Below are 16,992 nucleotides of genomic sequence, written 5' to 3'. Positions count from 1 at the left end.
AGGGCCTGGTAGATTGCCTAAAATTAATAAGAATAAGGTAAGGTGTTGCATGGGACTATGATTAACAACCCAATTAATGGGCCTATAAATGGCTAATAAGGGCTTACCCGCTGCGATGTATGAAGCGAGTTCCAGCTTATGAATATTCAGTGGTGTACATCATATGGCTGGCCTCCGTATGTGGGGTGCCACACAGTAGTACTGGTGGGGGCTGTATCTCAGGGATACAATGCAAACAATCCAATTAGTGGACGAGCGCCCTTTTGACTCCAATACACATTTATTGGCCACTATGGACATAACGTCCCTCTACACTAATATTCCACAACATTTAGCACTTACCAGCATGGAATCAGCACTTAACACCAGACCTGCTCCACATGAAGTTCCCACTGAATTCATAATCTCACTACTTAGGATTGCAATGACTAGGAATTACTTTACATTTCAGGGTAGCTTCTACAACCAGACGAAGGGCGTAGCGATGGGAGCAAGCTTTGCTCCCAATCTGGCTATTATCTATATGAACGAGTATGAACATCACTTTGTCCTCAGTGACCTCAACCCATATAGGGCCAATATAGCACTCTGGCGTCGTTACATCGATGATGTACTAATCATTTGGCAAGGCAATGATGAACAATTGGTAACGTTCCATCACTGGCTTAATACATGCTCCGATAACATCCAATTCACTCTAGAATTCAATAGAGAAACGGTGCACTTCCTAGACATTATCATCAAGTCACAATCAGGCAAACTGCACACGAGTCTCTATAGGAAAGACAGTGAACGGAATACACTACTACGTTACACTAGTCACCATCCACGTAACCTCAGGGATAACTTACCCTTTGGTCAATTCCTGAGGTTACGTAGGAACTGTTCAAAAAAAGAGGATTACTTTGATGAATCTGCTAGCCTCCTAGCTAGATTATTAGAACGTGGATACCCCATCAGACTATTGAAACAGGCACGTAAACGAGCATGGCACAACCATAGAGAGTTTTTACTAATCCCACAACCCAGATCAAACATCAAGGAAGAACGCCTAGTATGTGTCACGACATTTAACACGAAAAGCAGTGCTATCAAAAAAGCTATCAACCAACACTGGCACTTAATAGCAGAAGACTTGGGTAATTTACCACCACCCCTACATGCTTTCAGGAAAGGCAAGAATATAAGAGATCATGTAGTAAAATCTCTACTCCCTACACCACGCACAGGAAGCCAAAACACACTTTGGGGAATTCCACCAATCAGAGGTCATCATAAATGTGGATCATGCAAGGCCTGTAGACTGACAAAAGATATAACGGAATTTTCACATAATAATCAGACATACCAACTCAACGAACACAGCAACTGTAATACTACGGGAGTCATTTATGCCATTGTCTGCCCATGCGACTTTATGTATGTGGGTCAGACTATCCAGAAAGTCAAGTGCCGCATTTTGCAACATTGTAGCCGCATACGCTGCAAGACACCAGGCGCCCCCCTTGTGGAACATTTCTCTACATTCGAACACACTGCAGATAGCCTGAAATGGTGGGTAATTGAGAAGGTTAAACCCAACCCAAGAGGTGGTGATTTCAACAGTATACTCAGTAAACGAGAGTGCAGGTGGATACATTCTCTGGACACGATCGCCAAGGGCCTGAACGAATTTGAAGAAATTAGCAAGCAGATCTCGATTATGCAGATCGGATGAATCCAACACTGTGACATACATGTACAACCGGTTATGAAGTCACTAGGGCCGTAGTGGAGCATATACTTTCTGTAAACTATTGAGTTATATTAAAACATTACTCCGTTTACTGACAAGTATCACTGTAGTATGCCTCATAATAACCGTGTAACACACACCAACGGTAGTCATGACCGAAACCCTTATTACACAACTGCCATGCTAACTTACCCCTGCTGTACACCTTGTAATTCTGGTTATTGTACGTTCTTGACAATTCTTGTTGTACATAATGCTCCACCAATAATTGTAACTACCATGTACAACACTGCTCTATGTACGTAGATGATGTTGACCTAATTGGCTAACCTTTATGTCTTAGTTTGTTTCATTATTATTATCATTTTTTCGTCTAATTGTTGGTTTGTAATATATATATAAAAAACTGTAAATAAATTGCAATCTTCCCTGAGTGCCCTAATCCATGTTGGCCCACACTCTCGACAGAAGTGTAAGGGACGCCTCCCTTTTTTGAAGTAATTATATCTGAGGTGTAATACCGATAGCTCGGTGCGTTTGTAAGTATTACCTTTAACTATGTAAAGGTTCCCGCGTTCTAAATATCAATAATTGAACAAACATCAGGTTGACTCGAAACCGACAACCCGGTCTGAGTCTTTTAACTATTTCTTCTACACGCTCCGGTACCGTAGCCCCTACGTCGACGCCTTCTCAAATAGACGTCCTCGCGGTGCGCGGTGTCCAGAAAACAAACACACGCGTTACGGATGGATGCCGGATTTTGAGCGGCATAAGGTAATTAGCCTGTATGAGAGAGCTTTTTACCCGCGTTTTTTTAATATCTGGTCACACTTGTCCTTTAACTACACTCCATCATACCCCTTTTAGATTTGGATTGACTCCACTGGAAAAAGATTCTGATCGCAAGTGGGTGGCACCACGCAATTGAGGTAATCCTCTTTTACTCCTCATACGTGTACTCTATACTCTACCTGAATGGTTCTGTAAATTGATAGCAGGCTCCTTAATTTTACAGCCCCCACCAGTACTACTGTGTGGCACCCCACATACGGAGGCCAGCCATATGATGTACACCACTGAATATTCATAAGCAGGAACTCGCTTCATACATCGCAGCGGGTAAGCCCTTATTAGCCATTTATAGGCCCATTAATTGGGTTGTTAATCATAGTCCCATGCAACACCTTACCTTATTCTTATTAATTTTAGGCAATCTACCAGGCCCTATACCACCTCCAGGTTGTTCCCTAAGTCCTGATGAAGATCCGCACGGCCAAGGTTCAAACTTCCGCATTAGGCCATTAAGACGGATCGAAACGTCGACGCCCCCATACATGAACCTGGGATACGTTTACTTACCCACGTGCCTATTAAGAATTGACTTCTAATGAATGTATATCTGCCTGATTTATTTATCGCATAAACTGATACACGTGACCAGGTCTATGCACTTGGATGGTGAATGACAACCAATCCATTGCTCAACTTGTTTAAGTTTTCTATGTCACAACCTCCAAACTATCTTCTTCTCTCCTTTTCACTCTTCCTTACTTAAAGCACCTTTACTATTTGCACGTTCCCCTTGGAACAACCTTGAAAAAATTGATAATGGAAATTAAAAAAATAAAATGCTTTATTTAATTATTGATATTGGTTTATTGCATGGTTGACCGTATGAATAATATTGTATTGGATACTAAGAGCTACCAAAATAGATTATAGGTAGCACAGAATATGTGAATGATATCACTAAGTTAGGAACTACGGCCTACCTTGATTCATGGTCCAGGACCATTGTTTTTCGTACTACTGCCTTGGGAACCCGTCCTGGCTTTTCCCTGTGAGATAGCCCCTACAGGGCATCCCCAAGGTGAAAGCCAGGCATCCCGCCGCGGGGGGCCGTTGTGGAGATTAAGCAAGCTTAATGCCCAGAGTTGCAGAGTGTGAACCCATGATTAGGTCAGGCACCGAAGCGAGAATTATCGAGTCCATGGACATTTGAGCTCAAGACCCTGCCGCGTCGGGAATTGAACCCTGGTCCCGGGTCTGACCTCTGCTTCAGGGTCTGCCTGCTCTAACCAGTGAGCCACACTTCTCTATCAGAAACATTTAAACAAAGAGGTGGAAGAGATGATGAAAATTGACATATATGATGATTATCCTAATAAGCCGAATGTCTTCAGTAAATGCTGAAAGGGTCGTCTGTTAAAAACTAAAACAGCGATATGATTAAGCATTCACTAAAGACATGAATTCTCTCTAGTTAAAACATGTTTCTTGTCTTATGTTGACTAATGTCTGGACTCCATTTTGTATTGTCATGTCTCCACGTGCTTTGCACGAGAAGAGTCCTACCTTTTCGCTAGTTGCTCTTGTAATCTGCCTAGTAACAGTCTATAAATAGCTCCTTTGTCCGTCTGGCGCATGTCCAGACTTGACCACATCTGTTATCAGTTAGTCCTTGTTTGACCATGTTTTCGCGGGCTCAGGAAATTGGTAACTCCGCCCATATATTGATCCTGTATCGAAAATGTCCATAAATGGTAATGAATTTTGCTCTATGTTGTATCCACCCACTTATGAGCCCCTCTGTTGTTTATAAAAGGGGACTGTGTATGCAAGTTCTTTGTGCTACTCTATACAATACTGAAGAGTGTTGTGTAGGTTGTAGGACCACCCTTAAGGGTTAATAAACTCTGTCTTTGTATTTGCAGTTTCCGTGCCAACTTCCTTCTAGCTTTTGTTACAGGAGAGCGAACCCTTGTGCTTTGCGGGCCTGGCTGGGGCCTGTACTCATCAACCCCATTGTCAGGTTTGCAAATGTGGGGGTATAGGATGTACCTATTGCGGTTCCTTGCTTTTGTAAATATTAGTCATCATCAAATTAACAAAAACACTGTATGTGAGGCAGAGGTTCATCATCTCCATCAACATTTCAGAGTGATCTAAGAAAGTGCCTACATGCCTTCATTCCATCTGAGTGTTGTATTGACATGTACAGGAAAGCAACGTATATTTTTGCCATAAGGAAGTTTGACTTCTAGGGGATTCCATTGATTCAAGTTAAAAAAATACATGGAATCTCTTAGATATGATAGCAGGTTACGTACATGGGAAAAATCTAAAATGTCAATGAACCTAGCGGTGTTCTCTAAAAATGAGCCACTTTTGCTCACAATAAGGTTGGCCTGGAGGGTTCTTATATTCTATTGCACCTTTGTTAAAAAGTATTGTGTTGGTCTGATTAAATGTTCTATCTTAAGATAACCGTATTCATCGTCACCCAGTAGGCCAACATCATTCCATTCTTTTTTGGAGTTTGCAAAACGTAATGTGACAGTCTCCTCTGAATTAATTCAATATATTGCCACAAATGTTATTTTATAATTTCCTGCATTAATTCGAAGTCATATAGAAACGCACTCCGGCTGCAAGTCAACCAGTAGAGTGTTTTAACTTTTAGAGATTCTGCATTCACATTGTGCATGCCTGCAGTAGCCCACACAAAACTAAATTGGGTAATTCTTTGCAACAAATACATTGTTTAGGTGTCTTGTAAGGAGGATTTACCTTGCCTCCTTTCTTTTGTCTGCCACCAGTCTTTAAATAGAAGTTGTCTACATTTCTCTTGAACGGGTTCAGTGTGGTCTGGCTCTATTCTGACATGGGTTACAGCAATTGATTTAATTGGTGGTTCTCTGAATATGGGCATCTAACTTGCTTTGATTCATAGAGTTGTACAATAGAGGACAAGTAGTATAAAACTGTGTGATGTGTCATTTCAAACTCTTGCCTATTGCATTTATCTGAGAGTGTAGTCATCTGTTTGTAGAATTCAAAATTACTCTGGTCCCACAATGACCATCTTTATGTTAGTTCACTTTGGCACAATCTCTTTTCTCTAACCGAGTAATCACTCTTCTTTTGGAACAGTGTGTTAAGATTCCTACAGTCTTTCATTAATACTTTTATCATGAATCTTTCCTATTTAGACTTCTTACTTGAAATGACTGCACTGGGTAAATATTGGCTGTGATTCTAAGTTATATAATTAACAGTACTACTTGTACTTTGTGGTGTAAAAGGTAAAATATTGTCATTAGCAAATTCTGTCATGTCATTGCCAAGAACGATTTAAAAAACTCAATGAACCTGACAGTGTACTGCATATATTGCTGTCTGCTTTCCTTGTAGATTACCTACTTGAAAATAGAATCTTACATTTACCTCCATCACATGATCACCCTGTTAATGAGTAATTGGGACCTTTATAGCACAGATGAGATGTGGCCTCGGTGGCTTGTTATGTCATAGGTGTATTACCTGGGGTGTAACTTGCACGGGTTAAAAAACATTTTTCGGCCTCTTCTTACCTCCAGTCGATTACAACTGCTGTCCTTTTCATTGTATTTACAAGTTAGGAAATCTCAACAATTGGCAGCAAGTAATATTTTTTAGGTAAAGTGGTGAATCTGGCAAGAAACGCACAGAGTCTGAACCCCATTCCTAACGCAAAGACCTATAAATAAAGAGTGGAATAGTCATTCAAATGTGTACTTTTCCAGGTTTTACAACTACTGCCATGATAGTTTTAGCTATGGCAAATGTGCATGGGGCCTACCTGACAGGTTCTAGTGGAACAGAGAACAGAAGTTTTAATGTCCATCCCAGTAAGATTTCTCATACCGACCACGCACGCAAACTGGGAATCATCCTCGACTCAACTCTCTCAATGACCAAGCAGGTCAACCTCGTCTCCTCCTCCGGCATCAACACCCTCCGCATGCTCCGCAAGATCTACAGATGAATCCCGACAGATACAAGAAAGACAGTCACCCAGGCCCTCGTCAGCAGCAGACTCGACTACGGAAACGCTCTCTACGCGGGAGCCCCGACCAAGCTCATCAAACGACTAAAAGGCATCCAAAACGCCTCGGCATGACTGATCCTCGACGTACCACGCAACGGCCACATCACCCCCCACCTGAGGGACCTGCACTGGCTCCCTGTCAGCAAGAGGATATCCTTCAAGCTCCTCATCCACGCACACAAGGCACTCCACAAGACCGTTCCAGCCTACCTCAACAGACGGCTCTCCTTCTAAATCCCCAACCGCCAGCTACGCTCCGCCGACCTCTCACTTGCCACAGTCCCGCGAATCTGAAGAACAACCACCGGCGGTAGATCCTTCTCCCACCTCGCTGCCAAGACATGGAACACCCTCCCACTGAACCTACGACAGACCCAAGACCTGCTGACCTTCAGCAGGATTCTCAAGACCTGGCTGTTCGATCAGTAGTGCCCCCCCCCACCCCCCCCCCAGCCCCTTGAGACCCTCGCGGGTATGTAGTGCGCTTTACAAATGACTGATTGATTGATACAAAAAATAGGTTATGGGCAGTAACATGGCTTCAATGATGTGAAGCATTTAGCTTGACAAGGCTTTGTTAGACAATTGCTTATAGACGTACTGTGGAAAAATTGACAGTCACAAAGAGGAAGTTAAGGATCGTAATGATGCACCCTGGATTGCAGTTAACACTTAGGCCATGGCATACAAGCTATTCCCCTTTTTCCTTCTGAGGAGGTGCTTTATCTTCCACTTGTCATTACCTTTCAAGCTCATCCTTCCTTCTGTACAACCAGAATTCCTGTCTAGATACAGATTTTTAAAACCCATCTTCAACGTAACCTCAGATGAGCATTTTCCTAGCTCGGCCTTACATTGGCAGTATTATGCACACATGCCTGATTTTCAACCTCTTCTGCTCATTACAGTCGTTTTAAGGTTCAGAAGTGGCAGAGAATATAAAAAATTCTACCTTGGGGTTGTCTAAATTATCAAGTCCACCCATTGGCACACAGCAGTGTCTCCCTCAGTTGCACAGTGAATTTCAGATGATACATTGACCATGTTGGTTTCATTGTTCAGAAAAGCCAGCACTTGAGGAGACGTTAACCTCTAACACTCATGTGAGCACAGAGAACGGAGAAGCTTCATTTTTGAAACTATGACCTTCCTCACCTTAAGCAAACTGGAATTGTTGATTCTAAACTAGGGGTCCAACATCCAGGATGGCTGTATCAGGGTTGAATGATCAAGATATTTCAATAAGATAATCACAATCTACAAGAAGGAGATATCTGCCTCTTAGACCTCTGTTTGACATATGTGTTCTTAAGTTTAGGAAGGTTGGAGTATAAGAGAAAGTGCCACAAAGTACTTTAATACATATAGGTCACCCATGGATGTGCAGGAGCATCTGCTTCAGGCCCATGACCAGACATTCAAAGGGTTGAGTTTATGGAATTACTTTTAACTCCCTTACCTTTGTTCTCTTAATGATACCCTCAAACCTGAAGTGTGTGTTCAAATAACTATTTGAGTTTTAACATGCAAATAGTAGTTACGCTACATTTTTATAGCAAGGTGCCACTGTGGAGTAAATATAACTAAATATTGAAAGAGGAAGAGTCCTTTTGATTAAAACAGTATTCACATTAGAACTTTCGAGATGTATAGCCGATTTAGTTGATATATTGAATAAGAAAAAGAAGTTTCATTAGTCAGAATTTGATATGCTAATATCCTATTAGTAGTCAGTAATGCTCAGAGCTTAGGTCTTGACTATAGATTTGATTTGATTTATATTTTGACAGCACGGCGTGTACTCTAAGGTGTCTTGGCGCTAGGTCTGCACGACTTGCCTATCAGAGAAATGATAATAGAACAATACAATAGCAGTTTACAAGGTCAATGAAAGCAGCTAAGTTTTTTGCTGCTTTCTGAAAGTCGTGAGGTTTGCCTGTGACCTAAGATGAAAAGGCATTTAGTTCCAAAGAGCGGAGGTAGCATAACCACAACTACTATCGACTATAGACAATTGGAAACAATCTATTGTAAATAAGGAAGTATATTAATTGTCAGGTCAGTGGTGGTGGGTTGTAGGGAGATGCTGCATAGCACCATATTACTTATTTTAATGGTCCATTATGCTTTAATTCCTTTTTGGTACTGTTATGTGGCCTCATAAATTAGTGGTGCTATTTTCATCTGCAGCAACACAACACCCAAAAAAACATCTTTCACAAAACAGCACTGACCACTACAAACAGAAATGCAGCAAACTGCAGACCAGCAGAGTAGCCAGAAAATTAAAATAATCCCCACTTTGAACCAAATCTTTAATGACAGTGAGTTTGTGAAGCAGGTAAGCCTGACACTGCCTAGAATTGTTCTCATCAGGTGTACACCTTCCTATCTATCCACCCTTACATTCACCCATTCTTTGATCCTCCAACCTGTCCTTTCGTTATTCCAACAACCCATTGATATTCCAGCCATTCATCCGTTCACTGATTCAGTCTTCTATCCTATCACTCACAAACCCACCCTTTCACTTTTCCATCTATGCATCCATACATCCTTTCATCATTCCATTCATCCAATGACCATTTCCTTCACACATTGGTCCATCTTTTCACATTTCCATTCATTTGTCCTGAAATCCTTTCGTCCAGCCTTTCATCCACCCTTCCAATCTTTCACTAATCATTTCTTTCACCTCTCCATCCAAATTTTTCTCTTTCCAGCCCTCTATCCATGCATCATTCTTTTGTTTTCAATCTTCAGTCCTTTACCTTTTGTTTTCAAATTCTATCTACCATAATTTCTTTTCAATTTCTCGTATTTTTGCTCCTTTGTCCTTCATCCCTCACTCATTCTATTTGCTTCTTTATTTGTTCTTTTTAAATGTGTGCATCATTTCCTTTACCTTTCCTGGGGCTCAATTCACAGCACTTGACCTCCACCTCTTAGCACTGCCCTGGTCTTGCCTTAGAATGTTTTATGGCACATTGTCTGCCGGCCTCCAGAATTGGCCTAATGTTAAAGGAATCAACTTTCACTGGGACACCAATGACTGTGGCCACCCCCACGTAAGCTGCTAAAGTGCTTGGAGGGGGGGTCGTTACACCACTGATACAGACCTCTAAACATACATGGATTGGTCTAAATAGGAAACGTCTATTTTTCAGTATAACAGAAAACCAATTGCACAATAAACTACTAGAAGAAGCAGCACAAAACACTCACGGGACAGATGGAATCAAGAGAAGTTATTTCTGAGCTCACAAAGGGCCGTTTCTAAAAGCTACTGTGCTTGCATTGTGACTGCTTCTGAATAAGACTGTGACTGTGGTATCTCTTGTTGTACATGGCAGGACTTTCATATTATACTAATGCATGCAGGACAGTTGCATAAAGGGACCAGGTTAGTCACCACGGGCTGTCTTTGGTTTAGTCCAAAGTGTAGGTCTTGTGTTGCCGATCGTCCCAGATGGTCACTGTCGGCACAAAGAACGGGTCTTGCCAGAGCTTCATGCTGATGGTCATCACAGGCGGCAGGTTCATGGTGTGAATGGTGGCTGTTCGCAGTCACGAGGAGTCCAAACTTCAGAACTTTCAGCTTTGTCTTGTGGAGGAGTTCACACTGATGTTAGCCAAGGGTATTGGACCTGTGGGGCACCTCTTGGGGATCAGGACTCACTCCAGCAGAGTCCAGCAGCAGGGCTCAGGCAGGTGCAAGCAGGTTGAGGCAGGTCCAGTTGCAGCTGTCAGCTGGACAGTTGCAGGGAGGCCTCTGGAAGCTTGTTGTGTCCCTGTAGCTCACATGGAGGTCAGCCACTGACCCTTGGAGTCACTCTAGGTATCCTGGAGTCAAGGCAACCAGGCCAAGACTTTCTTCTTCAGACAGCAAGGCAGTCATGCAAGGAGAAAGACAGTCTTTCTAGCAGCAGGGCAGTCCTTCTTCTGAATCTTCCACAGGTCCATGAGTTTACTGATGAGTAGGTCTGAAGGTCCTCTTTTTTATTCCTGGTGCCAACCTGTGTGTGGGGGAATTCTATGACCTTCCCCTAAAACCTGTTCTGGGCAGTTATTCCCCTCCCTGGCTCCAGTCTGTCTAGGGTGACAAAGGCAAGGGCAGGCCTGGTGTCAGGTACCTTTGTGTGTGCTGTGGGCAAGGTCCTTTGAAATGTACTCATGGCAGAGTACAGCTCCTTTGCAGCCATTTTGCCAGGAAGGCCCTCTCCCAGCTATACTCGGGTCCCATTTCTTACTGACTGGGCCCATTACACATTCTTGATAGAGGAACCATTAAAAGGCCCAGATGCCTTGCAACTCCAAGTAAGGTTTCATAAACCTTGGGGCAGGAAATTGCCAACTTTCTAATAGTAACATTTTCAAAAATCTAATCTAAACTCCAACTTTACCATTAAAGATTATGTAAGTGTAAACAGTATTTCTCTAGCTGCTCCCAATATGAAGTTAGCATTTAATAATTCAAATAAGGTAACCCAGTGTAAGCCTATGGGAGAGATGAATGAATACATGAATGAAAGGATTTCTAGAGTGCTCAGCTACTGCAAGAGTGTTCCTTCACAGAGGCAGATATCGACAAGGAGGATAACAACCACCCTACAATTTAAATACATGAGTTTTCAGTTGCCTTTGACACTTTTTTTTTATCCGGAATACATCTGAATGGGAGGGGGAGTACTTGACTGTCAGAACTGAGCAGGCTGAACCGCCTGCTTCTACCGTTTGGTGTAGGGAATGATCAGCAGCTGAGCAGACAGAGAGCACAGAGATCTTTTAGGGCAGTGTTCAACCATCCTTTTGTGCAGTTATTTAGGACCTGTCTTATAGAAGGCCAAGTTTGTACACTGTGAAGGCTTTAACAAGCAATGGCAAAGCCAATAGGTCTTACCTCTGTGAGAGCTATTAGCTTTGCCAATGGCTCCTAGCCCTGTAGACAGTAATGTGACTGCTGTGCAGCACGGATAAACGTTTGGAAGAAAAGCATTGGCAATGGCAATCTGTCTCACTTTGTATATAAAGGGAAGTGTGACAGACTGGCATTTCCAAAGTTTGTTATTAACTACTTGCCGATGCTGAGGCAACATTAATAGCATACAACAATCCATAAAACATGCAGGCACCCAATGAGGCTGAACGTTCCGGGACACGCCTCTGAGCAACAAGATTTATAGTCCACTAACTCATATTATTGTGGTGATGTTTAGGTTTCCTTCATAGAGGGCCATTTCATAGACAGAGATTTCAATCAGATAGAGAATTTGGTTAACACACTAATTGTAGAGTTTCTAATGCTTTTATTAAATCCATTGAGTCTTCAAGTTTCAAAGAATCTAATCTGCATCTGATGACCACACCAAAAGGAATTACAATTGGTCCCAAAAAAACTTGACAACAATCTCATGAAATAGGCCCCACTTAAAACAAGCATTATTAAAGATTGAGTGTGGCGTATGTGTGAGGCTGTCTCGGCCATGTACAGCCGCTGTGCTAAAGGAAAAAAAAAATGAACATGAAGCCCGGCACCCGTCCGTGAAGGTGCATTTTCCAACCCACAGCCTGTGTAAACAAACTTTCTTTTGTTGCACTGCGCCCGTTTCACGGACGGCTGGTACGCTTCATGTTAATATTTTTTATGTTCTACTTTCGCACAGCAGCTGTATGTGGCCGAGACTGATCACACATACGACACACTTTGTTAAAGATGAAGTGGAGCGTACATGTGAGGCTATGTTGGCCTGCACAAAGTGCAAAAAATAAAGAAAAAGTAGTGCAGTGAAAGCAAATACGTGAACCAAACTGAAAGGATCCATGTGGCAGGGGCAATAGCTAGGGCTGGGACAAAACACCCATAAGGCGGGACAAATGTACCCTGTACACCAACCAAAACAATGGAATTTATAAAGGCACACCAAGCAACCAATCAAAAGGTGGTGGGCATGTTTCATGCTACAGAGGAATTACAAAAATGCCTCGCAGATCAGCTCATGTGGGCTGCCTCTAGGCTCGACCTAAAAATTACCCTTTTTAGGTCTCGCTGGCGTTGCAGCGCGAAGCGCTGCCGCCAATGAGACTTATTGTCGCCGTGTTTACTCCCAAGGGAGACAGACCAGGGCACGCGCAGCGATCGGGGTCTGTGGACGTGCTTCTGAGACGCGCACAGACACACACGCGTGCGTGCGCACACACCTCACCGCTGCCGATCCCCCTCACCACATCCCCGGCTGCCTAACGCGCGCACACACCTCGCCAAGGACCTCGGACTCCACCTCGTTCAGCTGAACTCCTGGGGGCTGAAGCTCGTGTCCGGGGACAGGAAGCAGCCCTTCTTGGTGAATATGAGCAATGGCGCGTTATTCATTGCCGAGAGGGTGGATAGGGAGCAGGTGTGCGGGTAGAGCAGCGCCTGCACATTATATTACGAGCTAGTTTAAACTACACCTCCACCGCAGTTTGTCAGTTTGAGGTAAAATCAGGAAGACCAATCAGAATCGAGAATGCATTGATTGGCTATACATCTCGGCCTATTAGAAGCGACTCTGTGGGACTCGTGTGACCAGTCTCCAGCGGTTTTACAAGGACCCAGACACAATATTGCTGCTTACTTGTGGAAAGCGCTGTACCTCTGAGTCCGGGTCCTTAATGAAACTTAGACTGAGATTGCTGATTCTCCCTGACCCTTTACACATACAAAAGACACCAACAGGTGCTGGGGCAGAAGCACACCTCGCCATAGTGAAGCATGCCACCTAACTTGCAAGAGGTGCTGTACCCTGCTTCCTGTATATTTATTGTATCTGTTCGGGTGAGCCTTCGTACTTGAGCGGTGCTCTCAGTGAGTGGAGGGTTAAAGTCTCAGCTGTGATGAAGCTATGCTCAACAGAAATTACAAAAAATCCTTTTGCTTCCAGAAGCCAAGTCAAGCTTCGGTAGCTGGGCTTAAAGCCGCCTTGTTTCAGCGAGATGATGGCACTGTACGGTTCTCCGAGCGAGGGGCTGGTCTAAAACCATTACTGTTCTGTCACGGCGTGAGGCTGATTACTGGAGACATCTGCTTAGCCACGTGACGGAGAAGACCCAGGGTTTATGGAGTGTGTGCGGCAGGCTTGAGAGTGCGACTCGGTCGGTGCTCAGCTCTGGTCTGTGCGGGAACTGGAGCAGAATGAGGGGGCTCGAAGCGCTCCACTGCCGTCGGGCTCTCGGCCCCGAGCGTGAGCGTTATCTGGACAGGCTAGTCTAGAAGTGCTACTCACTCAAGCACCACTTCTTGGGTATGTGGGTTATTAGGAAAGGCATAGACGAGCGGATGTGGCTTTCCAGCCAGAGCGGCCGACTTTGGAGCTGGGAAGCACGTACGAGTCTCGGCGTCTGCTCAATGTTCTGTGATTCTGGGCAAATCACTTAATCTCCCCGTGTCTACCCAAAAATTAATGTGGTTGTGTAACTTAATTGGTGCTCATGTAAAGAGTCCATACCTTCCGGTCGAGTTACCGCTATATTGCAACAAAGCAAGCCTCGAAGCTTGCTACCCCAGGCGCTCACCCATGAGTCCGCGGGTGTGAGTTATCAGGACAGGCTTAAAGCATGTCACCACCCTCAGGAGCGCATCTCTGGGCACCGGAGAGTGTGGGGTATCCTAACCGGCTCGAAGGCACCACCCTCCAGGCTCACCTCTCGCCCCCGGGATGTGTGAAATATCAGGACAGGCTCGAGGCGTGCCATACCTATCGGACGCACACCCCTCGGCCTGTGGCTTTGTGGGGTACCGAAAACACAGCCTGGTCCTCCTGGCCAATTTTTGGGCCCAGGTAAGTGTGTGATGCCAGGACAGGCGTGAAGCGCGGTTTCCCCGTCAAGCTTATGCTTGGGCCTCGTGTGCAGCTATCCTCCATGCCCACTTTGTTTCTGTTCCCACTTTGTTTCTGTTCTTAAGCTGGGCCCCGGTGATCCTACAGAAATGCACGGTTAGCTGTAATGGAGTGTGTACAGCACGTGGCATTAGGCAGACTGACCGCCTGTGCAGCAAAACAGGCACACGCATCCTTTGGGCTGTGTGGACGTGCCATTTAAAAGATGAGCTGCAGTCTTTATTTCTGACCTCTGTGTGAGGCACTGCACTGGCGAGCCCTGTCAAGCACCGGGCACCACAGGTTATACTAACATTTTGAATAAAACCCGCATCACCGCAAGGCTTTAACTAGTTGCACATATCATTATCAGCTGTGTTCAGCTAACCGCGTGATCTCCTAATTATGAATAATTTTCCTAGTTCAGTGGTTGGCACTTCCTTCTGGCGATTCTTTCATAATGCACATGTGGCTAAAATCCATACATGCCAACATACCCGATTCAGGCGGGAGACGCCTGGTTTTCGAAGCACAAAATGGCTTTATTTTGGTGGCTCTTTGGGGCCCTCCTGGTAATCAGGGTATCATTACCACTGTTGATTTGCATATGACTTATACCATGCTGTTTTTTTTTCATGTGAATTTGCTTTCACAAAAGGTATTTCACCAAAACCAGTGTGCAAGGAGTTAAAGTTGTACAGTAAAGTTAAAATCATACAGTAGACACCTCATGACTATCAGATTTCTTCCCCTTGTTACACACAATCTGAAAGGTAGTAAACAGTGTTTTCATTGTGCCAAGTTTGCTGTACTGTGGTAAAAAAACAAAACTAATGTCACCTTTGCACATTTATGGAAAAGTACAGAATTTGATAGTGTTCCTCCACAGGGGGCCATAACCATAGTAACTGATAACCAAGGGGAAAGGAAAAGAGAACCAGCTTAATTCTAAGTGAGCTGGGGCACAGAGAATGAGTGAGCAAGAGACAGGGTGCGAAAGTGGGAGGTGGGTTTAGGGTAGTGGCTATTAGCTTGTGCTACATTGTTTTGTGGTTATTCGCGTGTGCTGCAGTGTATAGGAAAACTGGTAGGTGAGACGCATAGTCGTTATCATTGGGTGCTGCACGAAGCAGTAAAAGGGTGGCAGTTGTTACACAGGGAGCATGAAGCAGAAAAAGAGAGGTACTTATTGGCATGCAGTGGGTGATGCAGTAGAACAGAGGTGGTGATTTTGGCAATCCTGTATGGTACAGCAAAGGGGTGGTGATTATTGGTAGGCAATGAATGCATCGTCTGGCAGACAGTGGTGGTTGTTGGTCCGCACAGTAGGGAGCAGTCTTGGTCTTGCTTGGAGAAATAAACAAGCATTAAAAATGCAATAGGTATCGCCTTTCATTAAGTTAAAGCCATTTGCTTTGCTATACAATACCATTAGCAAAGCAAATGGCTTTAACTTAATCAAAGGCGAGACCAATTGCATTTTCAATGCTTTTTTTTAATTGTTCTCCATGTATTTTTTAGCTCTACTATATCTTAAATAGGCTGCCCCAAGGCCCCCCTACAATCACTCCGTATTACCAGGGGGCTGGCAATAACCTTATACTGTACACATTATTACACTACACTTTTTGCTTGCGCAACATTGCTTACTAACTTTTTGCCTTTTATGCGCCTTTATACACTTCAAATGTTATAAACAGCTATCTTTCCAACTAAATTACCAGCTTTTTGCATGCTGTACAAAATGTTTCTCTATTATTTCTGCTTATAGAAAATTCCTTATTTTACTATTTTTTATATGCACTGCTTAAAGCCTAAACAGGCAACTAAACAAGCAGTTACAAGTAAAGTCACCTTGCACAACGAAACACATTATAAATAAATTGGTACAGCAAATGTAGTACCACCAACCTATATTTCTCATACGTTTATTCCTACATAATATTCCTATATTTTTTCATAATACAAGCACACACAATCCCACTCTATAAACTTTCCTCCACTTTACTGAACTCAACACCACTCCACGCTAAACTACTCAACTCCACTACACTCTATAATAATTTCCTCTACTCTATACTACACCACTTCACTGTACCACACTACACTCTATAGGTCTACATTAACAAAATTTGAGCTAGTAATGTTGCATTAATATTTACTACGCCAAAAACTCAAACTTTTAATAATGCAAGACCTATTGCATTTCAAATGCTTGTTTTTACTGGTAGTCTGGCCAACTGGTTACAGTAATAGGAAATTGAATTGAGGCATGTTTGGAAAGTTCAAATAGAAGACGAATTTCCATATTTTGTAACATTTGCAATCTCAGAATAAGGTAGTATGGGACTCCTAGGAACATAATGTTAGTGTAGTCCAGCCTTGAGAGGATCAGTGCCTGGACTACTATTTTTTTAGCTTCATAGGGCAGGAGTTTGAGAAATGTTTTTAGCATCCTTAGTGTCCAGCATGAGATTTAAACCAGAGCTGAGTTCTGGGGTTTAAAGTATAGATGTGTCTCGATATGC

Source organism: Triturus cristatus, chromosome 4_1, assembly GCF_964204655.1.
Source record: "Triturus cristatus chromosome 4_1, aTriCri1.1, whole genome shotgun sequence".
In the NCBI taxonomy this organism is placed as follows: Eukaryota; Metazoa; Chordata; class Amphibia; order Caudata; family Salamandridae; genus Triturus; species Triturus cristatus.
This window is presented reverse-complemented; position numbering follows the sequence as displayed.